We start from the raw sequence: 20971 nt of genomic DNA on the forward strand, positions 1-20971 counted from the left end.
CGCTCCCGCCCCGTCCCGCGTAGCTGGCCTGCTGCGGATTCAGTCTGAGCGGCTTTCCCGCTAAGGAAGCTGCCTGGAGCCGCGTGCCCTGTGGGGTTGGCGGTGTCGGATGGGCTGCCGAGGTTGTGTGCCTGAATGTGGGGACGGACCACGCCCAGGTTTGGCTCCAAGTGGGAGCCGGTCCCCTGCACGTGACAGGGGACTTCAAGGGCCCCTCTTGGGGAAGAGGCGGGGAGGACGTGAGGTGGGCACTGGGTTGGGCTCACATGCCTCCCCCGGGCACCGAGCTCTCCTGCAGGCCCTCGGGAGGGCGGGGAGCGTGGACATGTCCCTTCTGCCTGGCAGGAGTGTGGGCTCTGAGGGCCAGTCCCAGAGAGGCTAAGCTCCGCGCGGCTGTTCGGCACAGTGGATGGGGGACCGGCCCTGCATGCCCCTGACTCGTCCGGCCGTGCCTCGACCATTAGGAGGACAGGCAGCTGCACTGGTGTCGTGCCTGTGCCGACGCATCTTCCATGTCCGCTGTGGTCCCCACCCCGACCTGGGCAGCGTCCCTGCGGGAAGCGGAGGGTCCCAGGCACGCATGTCAGCCTCGGGGGACCAAATCCCTGTTAGCTACCCCCGGCTTCTGTCTTTGTGAGTCTTGCCCCCACCGAGGAGGCAGCCCAAAGGGCGTTCCACCCGAGCAAGACCTAGGCCTGGGCCTCCCTGCGTGAGACTGGCTCCCAGCGGATCTTGAGGGACCAAATCTGCATCCTGGGCAGCGGTTAGCAGAGCCTGGCCCTGCCCACCGAACGCAGTGGCCTCCCCACTCTCAATCGGACAGTTAGGCGAGTCCCCACCCCCCAAGTGTCCGTCTGTCCTCCTCTCCTCTCCACTGCTGGGGGTTGAGGGGGTGAGTCTCATGTCCGCAGGGAACGTCCCCCGTGCCAGGCTCTGGGGGACGGGGCACTGGGGATGGGGCTCCCTCTGGGTGGGCCGAGAGGGGTGTGGCCGGCAGGTGGGATGGGAAAGGACACTCACCTCAGCTCCGCGCTGTCTGCTCTGGGTGGGGGGTCTTCTTGGGAAGTGGACCCCCAGATCCCGCTCCTGGGGGGCTGCTGGGTCCGATGTTCGGAAGCCCAGGTTCTCACCCCTCTAGGCTTCTTCCTTCAACCCCGCCTTTGTCAGGGGCTTGGCAGGCTGTTACTGCCTCGTCTTAGTTCTAATTTGTCCAGAACTGTGTGCAGTAAAGGGCATGTTAAAAGATACGCTTAAAGAATCATTTAAAAGATATTTAGAAAGGCAAATTTCATATGATATCACTTACATGTGGAATCTAAAAAGAAAGATATAACTTCTATTTACAAACCAGGAACAGGCCCACAGACATAGAAAACAAGCTATAGTCACCACAGGGGAGAGGGCGGGGAGGGTTAGGTTAGGAGTTTGGGATTAGCAGACACACACTACTGTGTATGAAACAGATAAACAACAGGGGCCTGCTGTGCAGCGCAGGGAACTGCATCCAACACCTTGTAACGACACGTAATGGGAAAGAACCCGAAAAATATGCACGTGTGTCTGTGTGTAACTGAACCACTTTGCTTGCGCCTGAAGCTAACATTGCAAATCAACTGCACTTCAATTAATTTTTTTTTAAAGACATGGGTTTTAAACAGTGTAGAGTTAAAAAACCTTAAGGTGTTAAAGACTGGTTCAAGGGAGAATTCAGTCAGGAATGCCGAGACGTTTATCACAGGAGGAAAACCCGGTCAGTGTCCGGCTACCAGGTGCGCCCTCCCCAGGCACGCCTGTCTGCATTGCTGTCGGTTTTCCACGCCCACGGAGCTGCAAAATTATTCCAGAACAAAGAAAGGGGCAGAGTACGCAGGGTTAGGGCACAGGAGTGTGGCATCTGCTGTTTCAAATTCTTTCAGAATTTTCGCTGACGTGTTACGGTCAGAGTCGCGGGGCGGGGAGGACCTGTGCTTTAAGCTGTTAGGGAAATGGAGCCTCGGCAGGATGCCCAGCCCTGCCCTGCCCTCTGCACCCCCGCAGGGGCTCAGCCAGGCCGTCCTCGCTCGTACCCCCTCCCTGGCCCTCCTGGTGTTTAAACCCCCTCCCCCGGTTCTGGGACCTCAGGCCGGTCTGGACTGATGGCTATCGGGCCCCCATCCTGCTGTCTCAGCTCTCTCCATAGACCTTCTTGGCAAGACTTCACCAAAGATGGTCCCTGTGTGTCCTGAAGCAGAACCCCTTCCTTTGTGAGAAGCCTTTAAAGGGTTCTAAGCATTTCAGACAAACCTCAGTGTGCAAATCCGAGGTGTAAGTCCTCGTGCCCCGGAGGCTGTTACGCGAATTTATGAAAAGAAGCGAATCCTCAGTCCTGACCGTCAGACGCTCTGCCGGCGCTGACTGACGCCTGCCTGCTGGACGCAGTTCTAAGCCCGGCAGCCCGACCACCCTCATCCTGGGTCCGTGGTGAGCAGAGGAGATGGATCCCAGAAGGTGACATGGCAGACGTGGCCCCGGGGGCGGAGCAGGTCAGAGGGAAGATGCCAAAGAGCCCAGACTTCAGCCGTTCTGACGGGCTGAGGTGACTGTCACTGTGGTTTTGATTTGCGTTTCCCTGACGGTCAGCGATGTGGATCACCTTTCCACAGGGCTGCTGGCCACCTTCATTTCCCTCTTTGGAGATTTTATTTAATGGAGGTGCTGGGGATTGAACACAGGACCTCGTGCACGCTAAGCGCGTGCTCTATCCCCAAGCTACACCCTCCGCCCTGTGTGTCCTCTCTGCAAGGACAGAGCGTTGACTCCCACACTGAGTGGCCACCCACTGAGGTCAGCCCGAGGCGTTGCCATGCGGCTTTGTTGTTTGAGGCCCACACCCCGTCTTCTGGTCCCCTGTCTCTGGTGTTTCAGTGGTTGAGGGGCTCACAGTCAGCGGTTCCTGATCCTCGAGGCCCCTTCGGTGACCCCGGGAGGCAGTGGGGTGGGGTCGCCCATCCCTGCCGCGACCAGCAGCTCGGCTCCTCCTTGCGTTTGTTTGCCTACCTCCTTGTGTTTGGATCCCCCGCGTGCTGGCCGCTTGGGTTTTGTGACCAGCTGGCTCTTGTCGCACCATCCTGTTCAGGGTTTTGTTGGCACAAAACATGCTTTGGCTGAACGTCTTGGAGAGGGTTCTGCCTCCTGCAGCCCCGTTTTCATGGAGCTTCTGACCTTTAGTCGTTCATCCCTGGAAGCCAGACTCAGTGTCTTCTGTTCAGAACAGACTTTTGAGGCGGCTCGTGGGACGGAACGGGGAGGGAACGGGGAGAGAGACGGGGCCCGGGCCGCAGATGGCCCCACCTGATCAGCTCTCAGCCGGGCAGCTTCCGCGGCCTGGCCCAAGTTTTCTGCCACTTTGATTGATGTACTGCAGCTGAGTTGTCTTGTATAATGACAATAAATGCTGATTGTGAACATTTCTATTAGACTTCGTTGTCCTTATATAATTTTACTTCCTTTATTTACTAAATAAATGGCACCAGAAAAACAAATCCATTCTCTTCTAACAGAATAGCCATGAAAATGGTAGGAAATGGTCAAGGCAAGCGTAAGAGGAAGAATCGGTCCACTTAGGAGATAAACTGAAAGTTTTATTCGAGTCAGATTGAGGATTATCGCCTGGGAACCGCCGCTCAGAAAGCTCCAGGAACTGCTGTGCTGTCGCGAGGTCAGTGCACAGCCATCCAGGCTTTGGACGGATGGGCGTCAAATGGCGTAGACTGTCTGCCCAACGCAGGCCTGTAAGTGCAGCGGGGGGCGTTGTGGCCCCTCCCAGCATCAGGGTGGAGTGTTACCCTCGAAGGAGTGGCCTGCTGGTGCCGGGAGAATGCTGGACCTCGTGGCATGTGTCCACGTGAGACACAGACTCGCGATGTGCAGGGTGGGGAGGGGAGGCCGAAAGGGACAGAGAAATTTTTTCTGTGTTTAAATTTTTCACGTCTTGCCACAAAAATCCAAGTTTTATTTCACAGAATAATTTCTTAGGGAGGTTATTTTTCACAACAAACAGCTGATTCAACCAAGAGGCGGGTGTGTGGGCGAGTTGAGACCCACCTCCTCCCGGCCCCACACCTCGCGTCGCCGGCCGCCGCCCTCCGGACCCGCCGCCCACCTCGCGGAAGGCGTCCAGCGGGGCCCCAGTCACACGTCGTGTGGAACCCCCAGGCCTCCTGCTCGGTGTGCGTGTTTCGTCAGGGAGTGGAGACTGCTATTCAGCACGGAGCGGGCACACGGTCTCTTCGTCGCAGTCACCCCAGAGTCATGAAAGACCCTGTTTAGGAGGACAATTCCTCTGTTAGTCGAGAGGTGTTTTTTCAGAAAAGCCTTTTAGAAATCTGCACTGGAAGGGGGAAGACAAGCCCCCTGTGATGGCAGATTTTATGTGCCAACTTGGCTGGGCCCTGGGGTGCCCAGCCGCCTGGCCAAACGCACTTCCGGGTGTGTCTGGATATGATGAGTGTCTGAATCAGTGGATGGAGAAGCAGATGGCCCTCCCCAGTGTGGTGGGCCTCATCCGATCAGTTGAAGGCCTGAAGAGGACAGAAAGTAGGAGACACCCCCCCCACCCCTTGACGGTCTGAGCTGGGACGTTAGTCTTTTGCAGCCTTTGGACTTGAACTGAAACTTCGGGCCTTCCCAGATCTCAGCCAGCAGCCTTCGGGCTGGTGCTCACTCCAGTAGCTCCCCCGGCCTCCAGCACGCTGCCCGCCGAGCCTGGGACTAGCCAGCTCCGTAATCATGTGGTTCAGTTCCTCACAATGAACCTCAGGACGCGGACTCATCTCCATGCCCTGCTTCCCCAGGGGCCCTGCAAACACACTCCCTCTTCACACAGTTCAGAGGCCACTTCTGAATCTGTTTCTTGGATGACAGGGAGCCCATGCCGCGAGTGGCCGGGATGGACCTGCCTCAGGTCCGGGCTCTGGGAGGAACTGGCCTCCCAGGGTCACTTCCTCACCCGCAGAGCAAAGGGCAGGGCCACCAGGGCCACGGTGAGGTGAACAGGAGTGAGGTGCAAGTCGCCCCACGAGCAGGCAGGTGCTCTGGTGGAGGGAGCTGGCCGGGCCTCCGCTCCCCACCCACGTCCACCAGCGCCCGGGACATTCAGTCCCCCTTGGCCTCCTCTGCAGTCCCCAGCCAGGCAGGTCCCCAAGTCCCCTGCCCTCTCAGGGAAGCAGTTTCCGCCGCCCGCGGCCTCCCCCCCCAGGCTGGTCCAGGCCGCTCGGCCGGGACTGTCCGTGCTCACGCACCTGCCAGGCCTGCCACGGGGAGGAGAGGACTGTGTCAGCAGTTCTGCGTGACCTGGGACACAAGGCTCCTGGAGCGCCACCTTCATCTCCTGCCTCCGCTCTGTGACCTGGAGGCCACAGGCTCCAGAGTGGGGTGGGGAGGCCCCTGGCCCCTGGCCCGTGCCCAGCAGTGACGTGGTGAGACAGGGACCCTTGTCGTTACTGCAGCGTGGTCCCCCTGCCCCGGCTGAGGCCTGGCACGTGGCTCTCCTGCAGGATGCCCGCCTCCTCGCCCGGCCACGGGCCTCTGGGGCATCTCCCGCAGCTCCTTGTAGGAGTCTGATGCTGCCGGTGGGAAGACTGAAAAACGGGATGCGGGCAGGCCCTAACTTGTGGGGTGAAGAGGATGGCGGTCCCGCTCTGCCCCGGGGCCCCAGAGAGGCTCTTCGGGGGCCTTCTCCGTCAGCCCTGTGACCTCGGGGCGGTGTCTCAGCCCATCGTCCCAGACCGGTGGCCTGTCCCGACATTTCAGCAGGAGACTCTGCAGGGGGCGGTGTGAGAAGGTCCCAGGGAAGCAGGAGGCTCGGGAGGTTGGGCCGAGGTTGGGCCTGTGCCCCGGACGGGGGGAGCTCAGCGGCCAAGCAGCACTGAGGGCGGCGCCACGCCTTGGGCTGCGGCCACCGAGGTGAAGTCCTCCTCTGCCTCTGGACCTTCTTGGAGGCAGTGTTCCTGTACCTGTATAGGTGTTTGTGCCTGGGCAGCTCCTGAGTGTCCCAGTGCGCCCCGCCCACAGGCCCCAAGATGCATGAATACCAGCAGGTCCCGCCCCCAACGGGCAGCCCCAGCTCCCTTCTCAGAGAAAGTTCCAGGCCTTTCCCACCGGAGGGGCTCTGCCTGGGACACGTGCGTCCTGCGCGGTTGCAGGAGTGGGGCGTGATGGGGGCTCGGAGGGGCTTCAGAGAGGCTGGGAGAGGCAGCGAGCTGGGGGCACAGTCGGGGGCTCTCTCCATTGGGCTGTGGGCCCCCAACAACAGACACACCCACCTCGCCCCCAGGGAAGCGGCAGCTGCAGCGAGGGCTCACGTTCCGTGCCCCGCCGTCCCTGGAGATGCCCCCTCGTGTGTGCATGCCTGACCGCGAAGTCCAGCAACGTGTCACATGCTTTGGGCCACTTGTGTTTCCTGCCTTGGAGGTATGTGTTCACACTTTCCCCTGAGCTTTCGTCTTTTCCTCGTTGACTTGTAGGAGCTTAAGGAAACAGACATCACCCCTCCAGCGCCCCCAGCGTGCTCCTATCTCAGTCTCTCATTTTGATTTTCCTTCCTTCTGTCCCCCGCACTGTTCTGATCACTCGGACGTTGTTAAATGTAGTCGTCTTTCATGGACGTTTTCATCTTCTTTTCATGGTTCTTAAATCTGTTAGGAAAGAGTTCTGCTTTCTGCTTGGGGAGATCCTGACTCTAGAGAAACGAACCATTTGGGGAAACTGGCCGGGAGGCCACAAGACACACCCGGAAGTTCGCGTCAAGGCCAGAGCCACCCTGCGTGGTTAACGAGAACCGACAGGCCGGGCGTGCCTGGGAACCTGCCCCTGGCCTGCCAGCACCACCCACTCCTGCCTGTGCGGGCGGCTTCTCCAAGCCCACCCGCCTGTCCCCCGTCCCCATCCCCTTTGCCTGGGCCACTTCCCCTGCCTGCGGACCTGCCTTGGAGGAGCTCCTGCCTCCAGCTCGGCCCCCAGTCTGCTATGATGGTCTCAGGCCAGCGGTGACCTCGGGCCAGCCCAGGGGCCCCTCCTTCTTGGCCGGAGCGGGGCGTGCTCCTCCTCCAGGCTCCCCTGTCTGCCTGGCTCCCATTTCACCAGCTGTTGGACCTGGGAGGCCACAGTGACAGGTCCAGGTGGCCAGCGGCAGGGTTTGGGCTCCACCTGTGGTTTCCCTCCAGAAACACAGGTCTGAGCACCTGGCCCCTGCTCTTGGCAGCAGAAGCGTGAGCACCTGTTAGCACCGGCCGGGCGCCCACCTGAGGGCACCTGTCAGAGGTGATCAGTGTGCGTGGTGGCCGTAACCAACTGCCTCAGACGGGTGCCTGAAACACTGGATGTCTGTGGACTCCCGGTTCTGGAGGTTGGAAGTCCAAGTTTAGGTGTCGGAGGGTGGTCCCCTCTGCTCCAGGCCTCTCTCCTGGGCATGTGGACGGCCGTCTCCCCGCTGCGTCTTCGCACCGTCACTGTTTCCTGTGCCTTTCTGTTCACGTGTCATTCTTCCTCTGAGGACACGGGTCCTGCTGGGTCGTGCTCACTCTCATGACCCCACCTTGACTTGATTACCTCTGTGAGGCCCCATCTCCAACAAGGCCATATTCATAGATGCTGGGAGGTAGGACTTCCACCATGAATGTGCAGGGACACAGTTCAACCCATGACACAGATTGCGAGGAAATTGACAAGGAGGCTTTCGAGTGAGCCATGGGAGGCAGGTCTCAGGAATCGAGGGTCAGTGGCGGCGGGCAGGCCTTGGGGAAGCTTCCAGACGGCCTGAGTGTCCTGTAGAGGAGTCACTGAGGTGTGCACCAGTGCTCAACACAGGCCCCTGCACTGGTGGCTGAGGGTGGCGCCTCCCCTCTCCCCCCGCATCCCCTCAGGTAACTGTCCCTACGCCCTGCTGGGAACGCACCTCACCAGCCCTTCCCCCGGGCTGCCCTCCCCCCAAGGATGCACGAAGGACCATCAGAGATGCGAGCCAGCCAGGACAGTTCTCTAGCCTTCTGTGCGGCCTCCAATGGCCCCTGACGCCTTGAGCCTGACTCGTCCAAGGCTGTGGGCAGGTGCTCAGAGGTGGAAAGGTCAAGAAAGGGGGCGCCATGTCTTCCGGGTCCCTGCTTGGCTCTTGCTCTGTGACAGCCGTGGACTCGCACCTCTTCCAGATGCTGCAGGGGAGCAGGTGAACAGCACCTGGGACCTTGTCCTCAGACCTCCCAGGTCAAGACAGCATTACCGTCCAACACAACATTGTAAAATGACTATAACTCATATATATATATATATATATTACATATATATATATATATATATATATATGACAGCATTACTGCCCAAGCCCCCAGGGAAGGGGCGTGCCAGCTGGACCTGCTGGAGTGCTCCAGCCCGGGGCTCCTCCCAGACAGTGTGTGGCCCAGAGCCAGCAGGGGACATGTAGGAATTTGGGTTCTGACCCAGCACTGTTGGTGGGCTCAGCTCAGGGGGTCTGATGGAAGCCAGGCTCCTGGGGCGAAACTGCCCTGAGTTCAGAAGCTGGGCTTGCCCCTGGTGACGGGGGGTGGGGTGGGGTGGGGATCTGGGGCAGCCCAGGTGACTCCTCCAAGCCTGGGGGAGAAACACGTTGCTTCCAGTAAGACCCCGGGATGGGGAGCCCCTGGGGCTCCCAATCCCCCAGATGGGCCAGTTTGGAACACTCCACCTTGCAAAGACAGGACAAGATGCTTCTCTGAGGATGCCTGCCTGGACCACGGGGGCCTGTGAACCTGTGAATCAGGTAGTGATTTTGTTAAAATGACTCCCTGGAGAGTGTGCGTATGCATGCATGTGACAGCGTGAGCACAGCCTCCCTCTTACCCTCACCCAGAGAGCACGACCAGGTACCAACTCTCTATTAAAGAAGTGTTTTAAAGGAAAATCTCTCAGAGCGGCCACGCAGCTCATTCTGCTCGGTGACCTGCTGTCTTCCCTGAACGCTGCGTTGGAGCGTCTCTCTGGCCACTAAGGGCACGTCTCACGCGTGGTTTATGGGTGGTTTTACAGGGAGGTGCGGGGCTGTTTAAAACAGTTCCAGCTGTTGTGACTGGCCCTCCGTCCTCCGTTGCTCGTTCTCCCTCTGCTGCAGGGCTTGCCGTGCGCTGACTGCGACTTGAGATCGTCTCTGCGGAAGAAACGTCCCGGAGCCCCCCTAGTTCCTGGGGTGTCTGAGCCCACAGCGCCACCGTGTGGCGAGAGGAGCCCAGCGCGGGCGGCAAGCTGTGGGCTCCGCGGGCGGCGGGGCGGCGGGGCGGCGGCGGGGCGGGCGGGCGCCGCGTTCTCCCGCGCGGGTGCTGTTTCCTCCCTGGGTCCCCGAGCCTGTGCTCGCCGGGCTGGGTCTCCCACGTTCCAGCTGCGTGCGGCCCGATCCCCTGGGGCCCCGCTCTCCTGGCCGAGCCTCTGGCCGGGAAGCATCGCCGGGGGCAAAGGCACTCAGAGCTCGAGTCCTGGGATGACCGGAGTGAGTGTAAGTCACCACGTGACTGTTCGCGGCTGAACAGTCCTGGAGTTGGGGGGGGGGGCGGGCACGGGCGGGGTCCTGGAAGGCCCAGGCAAGGGGGCAGGTGTCTGCAGGTGACTGGGCGCTGCGGGAGGAGGGGGCCGGGCCGGAGTCTGAAAGGCACCTGGGGCAGAGAGCGGGTGATGGTCAGGGGGCCCACAGGCCAGAGGACCCCGAGGTGCTGGGCGGGTCAGGTGGGGACAGGCCCACGGAGGCAGGCGGCCCCACAGTGGGGATGGGAAGGAGGGGGCCGCCGGCGGCCCAGGGTTTGAAACAGGGTGGTGGGTTTCTTTAGACACAGGGTGAGGGAGAGAGTGGCCTTGGGGCTGGGCTCCTGCTCAGGATCTCTGCTCTCCTCAGTTGGTGCCTCTTGGGGCCGGAATCACTCCTCTAAGATCTGAAAGGGAGCCCTGCTGTATTTTTCTCTTGTCCCGTCATAAAATCAATAAATGCAGTCTTTGGGAACTTAGAATGTATTTAAAGTGGACAGAAAAAAATAAAAATTAAGAGCACTGCTGGGGGATGGGTCCCATGGGGAGTGTGGCTCCTGCAGCCGGCGCACTGCTGCTCTCAAGTCCCACACGGGGTGGGGGGTGCAGGGGGGCTCGTGTCCTCCTCGAAGAGGACCCGCCCTGGGCCCCACTTCTCCCTACCTGTTCTCCTTCATCTACAGGTGAACTTATGCAAATCAAGCCTTAGGAGTCTCCCTGGGATCAAATGAGAAATAGGTGTTTATATACATACTTGACGCCACCCCAGGTCACCCTCAGCACCAACAGGGATCCTTCGGTAACAATGTTAACCTGTTTTCTGGACTGTGCTTAGAATGTTCTGCTTTCCCCTGAACTGATGCGAGATGCACGCGGGTCCCCACTCCCCCTCCTTGTCGGAGGAGAGGCTCGCCCCCCAGAGACCCCGTCCCCAGAAGACGCCCACCCCGTTTAACAAAACCCGATGGTGACCCCACGAAAGAGGCAAACGTTCTAAATAATGCTGCTGCGCAATGATTCTGAACAAAATTATGCAAATCAGACCACACATTGCCTCCAGAGGCCTCGGCTTCACCTCCCGGTGTCGTGACTCATGATCTGCTGTATCACACATGGACCTGGCTCGTCCCCCGACCCCCAACCAGCGGCACCTGGAACGCGCCCCGAGCCCTGTGGACGTCGCGCAAGAGCGAGTCGGGGCGTGGCCGGCAGGGCGGGGATGCGAGGCGTCCTGCTGACGCGTGCCCTGCGAGTTCGCGCAGGCCCAGGGAGGCTGAGGCGGGACTCGGCGGTTCGGGCAGTGCCGCAGCCGGAGGGTCTGGGAGCTGCCTCTGACGCAGTCTGGGGGTCTCACCGCTTCCCATGTGTCTGCAGCGCTTGTCGAATTTTTAAAAATGCAATAAAATGGTTTTTTTCTAACAGGTGTTCATTTCAGGGCCTTCTCCCCCCGCCTCCCCTCCTGGGGGCCCCCTACACCTGGTGCTTATCCTCTTTCCCACATGAGTGGGAGTGCGATGACTCAGTCTCAGACCCAGCCGCCCGAGCAGTGGGACGTGCACAGGCCGGGGCCCGGGGTGGCTGGGGTCTGTCTCGGCTGCCTCGGGGTCCTGGGGGGCGCCTGCCCCCCGGGGTCAGCCCCACCCCCAGGACGCTCCTGCTCTCTCCTCTGAGGTCCCCAGTGCCCTCTCAGGCCACAGGACAGCCCAGCCCAGCCCTGCAGCCCCGGCCGGCTGGGAGACCCCTTCTCAAGGCCGCAGTGGGGAAGGCTGTCCTCTGCCGTCGTGGGCTCTCTGCCGGGTCTGTGAGCACAGACAGATTCACAGGAGAAAATAATGTGCATTTATTTGATGTTGGTTTCATGTTCCTGGGGACAGGGGAGGCTTCACAGAAAGAAGCTAAAACCCAAGGCAAAGACTAGACTTGGGGAATTTTACGCTCTTTGACCGAGGAGGCTAAATTTCAAGAAGTGACAAGAAAGGGAGGAGGGGAGGCAAAGTGCAGGACAGCTGAGCCTCTGGTGCTGAGGCGACCTCCCTGCAGGCCCCGGAAGCGGGCGCCCCGTCCCGAGGGAAGCTGTGGCCTGCCTCCAGGCGGAGGGGTCTGCTGCTGCCCCCACTGCCCTCAGCCCTCAGCCGTCCTCACGCCGGACGGTGCGTTTTGGGTGATTCACTCCGGTCCGCCCAGGCCCATCCTCACGGCGGCTGTGACCTGCGGTGGCCACTGTCTGCACACTGTGGGCAGGCCAGCCGCCTTCCGGACAGGCTTGTAAGGCCCTTGAGGGAGGATGCAAGGACCCAGCTTCCAGCGAGAGGAGAGGGGTGCACCCCAAACCCCCCAGTCTGCAGGGGAGGCCAGGGCAGGAGTGGGGGATGGCGTGCTGGGGGCGCTGATCAGGGGCCTCGGGGCCTTTCCTGCCTCCACAGCTGGGACTGTGGGCAGGTCAGAGCCCATCCTTCAGAGGGATGGAGGCAAGGGGGCACCAGAATAGAGGGGGGTCCCATACCAGGCCCATCTCTGAGTCCCCACCCAGGCTCCCAGGCTCCATGCAGGTCCCCAGGCCCAACCCCAGAAGTCTTGTCGGTCGGCAGGGCCCAGGGAGCTGAGTATCACCAAGGTCCAGGGACCTGCTGGGTGTGTGGGGACCACCTTCAGTGTGGCAAGTCAGAAGGTGTGGGGCAGGATCGGGTTCACCAGGGAGGGTGAACGTGGGCTGGGCTTCCAGAGCTTTCCGAGCACATGCTGGCCGTCCTGCCACAAAGGCAGGCTCCTGCCACTTCCACGGCTAGGGCAGCGACGGTGCTGGCGTGAGACACTGCGCCTGCCTGATGCCCGGCTTGTACCCGCCCCAGTGCCAGTGCAGCCAGAACCTCCCTGGTGACGGCATCCATGCTGGCCTCCCTAGGAAATGCTGGTCCCTGCAGTTGTCTTCCTCGCTCGGGCTCCAGGGAAAGGCTTCCCCAAAGCAGGTCAGCACCATGGGGACCGGGGACAGGATGGGGGCTTTCCTGACAGCCTCGGTCCCCCACCAGAGCCCCGTCCTCCTGCAGTATGTGTGAGGGTGTGAGGGAGCGTGTGCAGCCCTGGTGTGCCAGTGTGCAAGCACATGCTGTACCTGGGGTCACGCGTGGCTGTCTGTGCACCTCCGGCTGCCGTGTCCGCGTGCAAGCACGTGCGTGGGTCTCGGGCCCTGTGCAGCTGCCTGCGCACATGTGTGCACGTTTTCACAGGTGTGTACAACTGTGTAGGAAGGAGGAGCTCGGAGAAGGTGATGCAGGTTTTCCGTGGCTCCCCTGCCCCCACTTCCACAGACAGGACTCCAGGAGGCCATTTCCGAGGTGGGGAGGGAGTTGGGGGGCCTGTGAACAGGGTGACCGCAGCAGGCTCTGTATTGAGCTGAGGCCCTTGCTGAATCCAGGGGACCCTCAAGAGAGCGGGCAGCATTGGTACTGGCCATCCACGTGCCGTCCGAGGCTGCCTCCTAAGCCAGGACCGTGTGTCCCAGGTTCCAGCAGGACTGGCCGTGACCACAGCGCCCCCTGGTGCTGCGCACGGAGGCCGCGGCGTTCCAGGGTCGGCCAGGAAGCTGGAGCGGCTTTGTGTCTGAGACGTCAGGGAGGTCGGGGAGGGGCCGGTGCTGCCTGACCCCACACAGATGCCCAGACGGGCCCATGGAAGGACGGAGGGACACACCGATCCACTGACACAGCGATAGGCAGGTCACCAGCTGGACATTGTTTTTAAGCAATTTCGTTGGTGACAGAAGAGAGTTCTGCCGGGTTTCTCTGGCCTCCCCAACGCCGGGTCCCACGAGACGGCTGAGCCCACCCAGGAGGAATGGCCAGAGGCTGTCTGAGACCAGCGAGGCCGCGGGAGCCGAGGTGCAGGACGGTGCTCCCAGCCCCTGGGGAACCACAGCGGGTGCCCTGCGGGCGGGGACGTGGGAGGGGCCGCACAGAGTGTCACTCGAGTCCCCTCCCCTCCTGCTGTCTCCCCATGGAAGAACCCACCGAGGAGCGGAGGCCTGACACCTGGGTTTGGCCGCCTTCCCGCAGGGCTGGGGGCAGAAAGGGCTCGTGTCCGCCCCGCCTTCCCGCCCCCCAGCACCGCCCTCACTCCCTCCAGGGCCCACTTCCCCTCTGCAGCCCCTGGCCGCCCTGGCTCTGGGGGGCGCTCTCCCTCCAGCAATAGTAACAGGACCGCAGGACACTCTTCCTGAGCAGGACTGGACCCCCACTCGCTCCTTACCCAGGGCCCCAGGATCACGGAGGAGGGAGCGGGTGGGGATGGGGGAGGGAGAGAGACAGAGGCTGAGAGAGACAGAGGGAGGCGAAGGGGGCTCAGCTCCCCATCCTCATTCCAGCCTCACACGCGGTCAGCTCAGGATGTGCTCTGGCTGCAGCCCCCAACCCCGTCCACCCTCCCATGTCCAGCACCCCAGCCCCCAACCCCCAGGGCCGAGCAGCGGCCTCTGGGGTCCCGCCCCTACCCCCAGCGTGTCCACATGTTCTCTGGTGTCCCCGCCCCAGGTCACTGCCACAGCCCTGTATTGGGTGTACTTCTGGCCGTGTGGCCCCGGGAGATGACATTCCTTGGGCTCAGGAATGTGGCTGGGGAGCATCTGGCCCTGTCCATAGAGACCCCACATACAGACCCAGGGAAAGGCCATCTTTACCCAGTTGGGGGGGTCACCATGCTAAGCACCCCTGCACTGTACGGAGCGCCGGGCACCCACCACACCTGTTTGCCGAGAGCTGCCTCCCGGTGTTCGGCGTGGGGCCCGACTCGGCTGAGCCTCAACTCCTCATCCTTTGGACAAATGAGTGGGCCTGGAAACCGTCCCCACAGGCCCCGCGTGGGGCTGGAGGCCTGGAAAGACTCGTCCTTTCAGAGCCGCTGACCGGGGCGCTCAGCCGGCTCTCCTCTGGGATTTCCGCGAAGTGTCGGGTGGAAGTCTGTCCCTTCCGGGTCATAGCTACCAGTCCCGAGCACTGCGTGGCTTCGCACGGTGCCTGGGTGAGCAGGCACTTCCGTTAACATCCCTGCTCCCCGGGACGTGTACACGGGCTTAAATGGTTAAACGGCGCAAACAAATACACTTGGCAAATGGAAATCAAACCTCCTTTTCTTTTAATTTCGGAGTGGTCTGTGGAAAGCTGACTTGAAAGACATTGAAATTGGAGAGGTAATTAATTCACAGGCACCTACAGGAGGGGGAGGACGCACCAATTGTTTGTAGCGTTTTGTAAGCACTGAAATTAATGTACTGTGAATTTGTCATTTCTGCCCGAAGTTACAGATTTGCTGTATTATAATTTAATCTTTTTAATGTAAAAAGAATAGGAATTTTGCCCTTTCTGGCCTCTCGGGAAGCAAGAACTAGTGTATCTAATTATCTGAACACAGACGAACATAAGGGATAGCAAGCAGTGAAATTGTAAGTCGAGGGGAGACCCCCGTCTTCTGATTAAACTCTCTTTCTGGGGCCCTTAGCAATCATGCCGCCCCTGTGTTCTTAGTAATTGCATGTGTCAAAGCCGAGGCTTTGTGTAAATGGGACGAGCGTGTTACAACGGTAATTCAGAGGGAAGTGGACGGGGCTCCCGGCGGCCGGGCGGGCGCGGGGCAGGCGGCGGGAGGGCAGAGGCCCCGGGCGGCGGCGGCGGGGGGCGCGTGCGCCCAGGTCTCATCAGGCCACGTGGTGACAGTGGAATTTCTGAAAAAGAGAAATGCAATTTACCAACACAAAGCAGCCACCTGCTCTCCCCATTACGCATGTAGTGGAGGCTCCCTGACTCCCTCCGTCCCTCCGGGGCAGTGAATTTCAACAGCGAGCCTGTCCGTCCTCGGATCGGTGGCACTGAAGAGGAGCTCTTCTGGACGTACTTAAATCTTAGCGATGAAGCAAAACTCTGTTTTGAACTTTCAGCTCCCCAAAGCCAGGGGAGTGTCTGCTTTTCTCTTTCTTTGCCCACCCCCTCCAGGAATCCCAGCCCTCCTGTGTTTTCCTGGCCCCTGAGTGATTTCTGCCTTTAAAATGTCTTTTCACTGAAGGGCTGGAGGGTTTCCAAGCAGGGGCTGCGGGGTGGACATCCCAGGACGAGGCCAGAGGCCCTTTCTGCTTCAGAGACCTTCTTTCTGAGGGGGAAAGGGGTCCACAGTGAAGGCGCCGCACTCAACACGGCGGACTTGGCGACACACTGGGTGGCCGCGGAGGCATAGGGCTCGTGAGGCCTCCACGCTGCTCTGCGTGGAGCTGCACGCAGCCACCGCCTTCCATGCATCCTGTGGCTCTGGTGGAGGGGACACCGCCACCTGGCCTCCTCCCACGTGGATGGCCCCGAGCTGGGCCTCTGTCCGTGCCTCTTCCCGTCCGGGTTTCTTGCTGGCCTTCTTGGTGAGGAGCCAGGGACCAGGGTTCAAGACTCCTCCAGCTGAGACGAGGGCGGAGCCCGGGGGCAGGCTTGGGAGCGCCCTCGGCTGCGCACTGTCTTAGCTCAGCCGCCAAAACCAGCACCACAGACCTGGAGGCTGAAATACAGACATGTGCTTCCCGCAGTCTGGAGGCTGGACGTCTGTGATCCGGGCGCCGTGGGCTTGGTTCCGGGTGAGGCCTCCTCAGATGGCTGCCTTCCCACTGTCCCCTCGCCCAGCAAGGAGCCTGGTGTCTCTTCTCACAAGGGCACGAGTCCTGTCGGGTCAGCGCCCACGCTGTGCCCTCACTTCACCTTGACAACCTCTCGTCTCCATGGTCACGGGGGTCAGGGTGGCACGGGACTCTGGGGGACGCCGTTCAGTTCGCAGCAACAACTTAGCACGTACGCCAACGCAGCGGGCACGTCTGTGGCCGGGAGGCAGGAGCGGCGAGCCGAGGAGTCCCCACGCTGACCCGGCCTGGATGGGCTGTCCTCCTCTTGCTGGCGCAGCAGGTCCCGGAGGGGCTCCCAGGCTGTTGCTGCCCCAGCAGGGTGACATGCTCCCTGGAGACGGGTCCTTGCCTTTGATGACATGGTCCACGTGAGAACATGTGGTTGGGCCATTGGGGGAAGGCCACGCTGGGCCCAGGCCTCCAGGGGGGAGGGGGATTTAGTGAATTACGCCGCCATGTCCCTCACCCGCTCACACAGACCCCCACATTTGAGGGTCATTAGTGGTGGGGACATGGGCAGAGCAGGAGTGGATATTTGCCCAGTTGGGGGACCTGTGGCCAGAGGGACAAACTGGGATCCCGGGGCGGGCAGGTGCCCACCTGGAGTCTCAGCCACACTCTCCTCGGGCTCCGGGTGGAGGAGGGGGAGGAGTGGAGCTGCTTCCTGTGTGACTGCGTGCCTGTGTGCATGTGTGCATGTGCATCCCTGTGTGTGCGCACGTGTGTGCCTGTGTGTGCATGTGTGTGTGCCTTTGTGTGCATGTATGTGTGCCTGTGTGTGTGCATGTGCATGCCTGTGTGTGCCTGTGTGTGTGTGGAAACACTGCTCTTATTTTTGTCAATGACAGAAGGGGAAACACCAAGTAAATAACAGCCGCAGATGCTGAATCTGTGAGTAGGTTTTGGGGCTCCTCCCGGGGTTATCAGGTTCAGTTTTAAGCTGTGACAGACACAGACCCAGACGTCATGCAGCACCGTCCACACCAATTGCCTGTGTAGTTCAGAGCCTCCCCTCCCCCCGCCTCCACTGTGACCAAAACAGCCCGTTTTTGCTCTCCTTTGGCCTCCACCCGTGCAGAGTTCCTCCACCTACCCTGGGAGAGGGATGCGGTCCCTGGGCGCTGGAACCTGCCCCCGGCCGGGCCTTGGGGGCGGAGGGGCCTGGACACGGCCATGCGCCCATGTGGGGTCACAGAAGAACTTTCTGCTTGTCGAGAGCTGACGCTGCAAAGCTCCACCACGGGCACTTTTAGCTGTCCTTTCATTTTCTTCTGACGATGTCACTGTAGGACTGGGGCCACCAGCCCCGTTTGTAGATGAACTACCTTCTTCTCGGAGAGGCCTGGTCACCTGGCCAGTGGCGCAGTGAGCTTTGACAAGGCCGCTGACCTCAGCCTGTCAGACGCTTTGGGCAAAGCGTGGGGAGCCTCAGACTGCATCTGCCACCCAGGGTCCCGTACATGGCGAACCAGTTGCCTTTTGCCTTATAAACATGGCGGGGGCCATCCCCTGCCTGCCACGTACTCTGGGTGAGGTCCGGGGCTGGGGTCCGTGCATGGCGCTTGCTTCCGGGGAGACTAGCGGTGGCACAGGCCCCTTGCGGGAAGATGCCCCTCACTCGGCAACAGGGCTGCGTGAGCACGTGGTGCATGACCCGGGTGCTTGACAAGTGTGGTCACAAACCGACTCCTCTCTCGCACCTTTATTTTATGAAGTTTGAGGCAGATGCTGACGCCGGCCATGCTGAGCGCTGGAGCAGTGAGTTAAGGTCGCCCAGCTGTCTGTGAACTGTAAATCACAGCCTAGTTCCCTGAGCATCCGGCTCTCCTCTCTGCTGGCAGGCCCACTTCCATTGTAAGGTCTGATTTTGTTCATTATGTGTAAGGAAGAAAGATCTGAATTGAATAGCAGGCGCCCCCAGTCACGGGTTCTTTGGAATCTACCCCAAAGATGCCAGCAGTTCATTTCAGTGTGGCGACATCACTCCACAAATCGGTTGAACTTTCTGCTGGCTTCCTTAGCCCCACCAGTGAGTTTTCTACATGAACCTGAGGTGTCCCAGCCAGAGGCGGCAGGAACGGGAGCCTCCCCCTTGGGAGGGGCTGAGAACTGCGCCGGCGACAGGGACAGGCCCTGCGCGCCGCCGCGTCCTTCTGCTCTGACAGAGGCCTCAAGCCACTCTGACCTTTCATGGCGCAGACAGCGAGTCTGCCGTATGAACTTCTAGGCCCCTCCGGACACACGGAGATGCACTGGTGGTGCGTCTTCTGAACACGATGGGCCTGGGTTCGGGTCCTGAGTCCTCACCGACCACCTGTGTGCCTGGAACTGGCTCACGCAGTTCCTGCGAGATTCTATTTCCACACTTGTGATGGAAGGAGCACAGTTTTCAGGATGACCCTGAGGATGGGAACGGTGCATGGAAAACGACTGCGCGCGGCCGTGTCTGCCTTAGATGGCAGCCGTGTTACTGAGGGGGCATGTGGAACGGCTGAAGTTCTACTGAATATAGTTGTGAAGGCCTGGGTGGTTGGGGGTCTCACAGTAGAAATTGTTCAGTCAATCAAGCCGCTCATCTCGAATTCTGACGGCCACCCCGGGAACCGGGAGGGAGGGACAGGGGTGCTGCTGCGGACTTGCCTGACCCGCAGGGCCCGCCCAGAAGGCTGCTCGAGGAGCCTGGTGGCGTGTCCACGGGGAGACCCAGGCAGGGCTGCTTCCATTTGGAAAACGGACTGAAGGGCCTCTGGTTACGGAAGACGGGGTGGGGGGTGCAGCATTAACAGAGAGGTGGAGACTCAGACGGACCGGCTTCAGGGGGTCTTCTGGGCCCTCCACCCCGGCCAGAGGTGGGCGGGGGCTGGGCTCTCGCAGGGCAGGATGGTGCTTCTCTAACGGGCAGCCAAGACCTGGGCCAGGGCGGCGGCCGGCAGCGCACGGCTCGCTCCCGTCGGGGGAGGCTGACCACTGACCCGCCGGTCCTGGGTTGTGGCTCCCGCCACGAAGTCGCCCCTCACCTTCAGGAATAGTCGGCCACACAGCTGGAAGGTGCTTCGGTTTGAGGACAGAGGGGAACAGAGGTAGCTGGCTGCCTGGAGTCCTGCGCCGTGGCGGGGGGACCAAGTGTGTGCAACGACGGGGCCCCGGCGGGAGCAGCGCGGCGCTGGCGGGAGGAGCACACCCACACCCCAGGAACGGTGGGCTCTGAAAACCCGGCCGCTTCCTTCTTCTGTTCAAGGAAAAGCCGGCTCTGGCGGGCAGCCTGTTGCCTGGGTCCCGGGCGCGGGGACGCACGTGAGTCTGCGGGCCCTGCGGGCGCTGAAAGGACGCACGTGTGCGGCAGCAGAGGCGGCAGCCTGGGTGTGACAGACACGCCCCTGGAAGACAGATCCTGAAGCTCGCTCGGGAGAAGACGCACAGCCCAGACAGTCTCGTAGATGAAAAAGCGATCGAGTCCACTGCCAAACATCTTCCCAAGAGGAACTTCCGACCCAGGTGGCTTCCCTGGCGAGTTCAACCAAACATTTAAGGAAGGAATGCAGGTTTATTAGAAATACCGATCGTATACAAACTCACAGAGACTGAACAGGAGAGAACACTTCCCAGCTCCGTTCATGAAGCCAGCATCACCTTGATATTCAAACCAAGACATTATATGTAAAAGACAAACAAACAAACAAAACTAAGTGCAGTATTTCTCATCCACACAGGAGGAAAATTGTTAGCAAATTTTAGAAAATTGAGTCCAACAGTATTTCAGGAGGACAGCACATCACGCAAACTAAAGGACAATCGGAGGGAATCCAGCACACCCCCGACGGGCAGTTTCAGCGAACTGGGCACCGAGGGAGGGTTCACCCGATGGAAACCGTCAGTGACAAGCCTACAGCGAGCTCAGTGACAGACGGAGCGCTTTCCCCACCAGGTCGGGGAAGGCGGCAGAGACCCCCCCACGCTGCCGCTCAGCCCTGCACCGAAGGCTCCAGCCCGAGCCGGAAGCGGGGAAGGAAGCGACAGGCAAACTGGAGGGTGAGAGGTGAAGCTGCCTCTGCCCCCGGGTGGCGTCGCTGCCTCCCAGTGGGGGAGAGAGGGCCCCTTCCCTTGCGCAGGCTCCCCTGCCTTCCCCAGGGCTGAAATCTCAGCAGATCCTCCCAGCTTCTCCAAAGAACTCACGGCCCCGGGAGGCACCCCATGGGGGAGGACGCGGGCCACCTTCATGCACAAGCATGGCAACCCCAGTGACCGGGAACTGCAGCCTGAGGCGCTGCTCCAGGTCCCCAGGCTCTTGCCTTTGTGGGTAGAAACGCTCAGGTGTCCAGGCCAAACAAAGGCCATGAGACTGCAGGTGTTGACAAAGGCCAGGGTGTGAGTGGGGACGCAGGGGGCTTCTATGTCCAAGGACACACAGGTGGTTGGCCGGGGCTGCTCCCAGACTGAACAAGGGAGGCCGGCGTCCCAGCAGCAGGTGTCAGCGGAGGGGCTGCAGGGGGCCCCATCCTGTGCACGGTGCCGCACCGCCTGCATCTTGTCACACTGCGAAACGCGGAGCCAGGGTAATGACCCTGTGCCAGGCTGTATCGCATGCGTCACACCGTGACATTTGCCCTGCACTGCGCTACCTCATCGCACTCTGTTGACAGGATGGGCTCTAGACTTGGACTGAGATGGCCCCTGAAATGCCTTCAAATTAACATCTGAAATTTGGTGAATTTCTGCTCTCATGGCTGAGATCTTGAAATAGCTCGTTAGTCTGAATTGCAGGACCCGTGTTTTACTTCTCTGAGG

The 20971-nt window shown here is 60.7% G+C and overlaps 1 long non-coding RNA gene across 6 annotated transcripts in view; it reads left to right on the forward strand.

The window, feature by feature from the left end:
• The window catches only part of LOC105081218 (uncharacterized), a 45402-nt gene extending 37001 nt beyond the window's left edge, over window positions 1-8401 (forward strand). For 3 of the 6 annotated variants that reach the window (XR_012503504.1, XR_012503509.1, XR_012503506.1), the window contains 2 exons: window positions 6314-6450; window positions 6682-8401. This is a non-coding gene — a long non-coding RNA (uncharacterized LOC105081218). The remainder of the gene's footprint in view (window positions 1-6313; window positions 6451-6681) is intronic. The other 3 variants (XR_012503510.1, XR_012503515.1, XR_012503513.1) reach the window with 3 other exon arrangements.
• Window positions 8402-20971: the final 12570 nt, after the last annotated feature.

This window comes from Camelus bactrianus, chromosome 3 (genome assembly GCF_048773025.1).
Source record: "Camelus bactrianus isolate YW-2024 breed Bactrian camel chromosome 3, ASM4877302v1, whole genome shotgun sequence".
NCBI lineage: Eukaryota > Metazoa > Chordata > Mammalia > Artiodactyla > Camelidae > Camelus > Camelus bactrianus.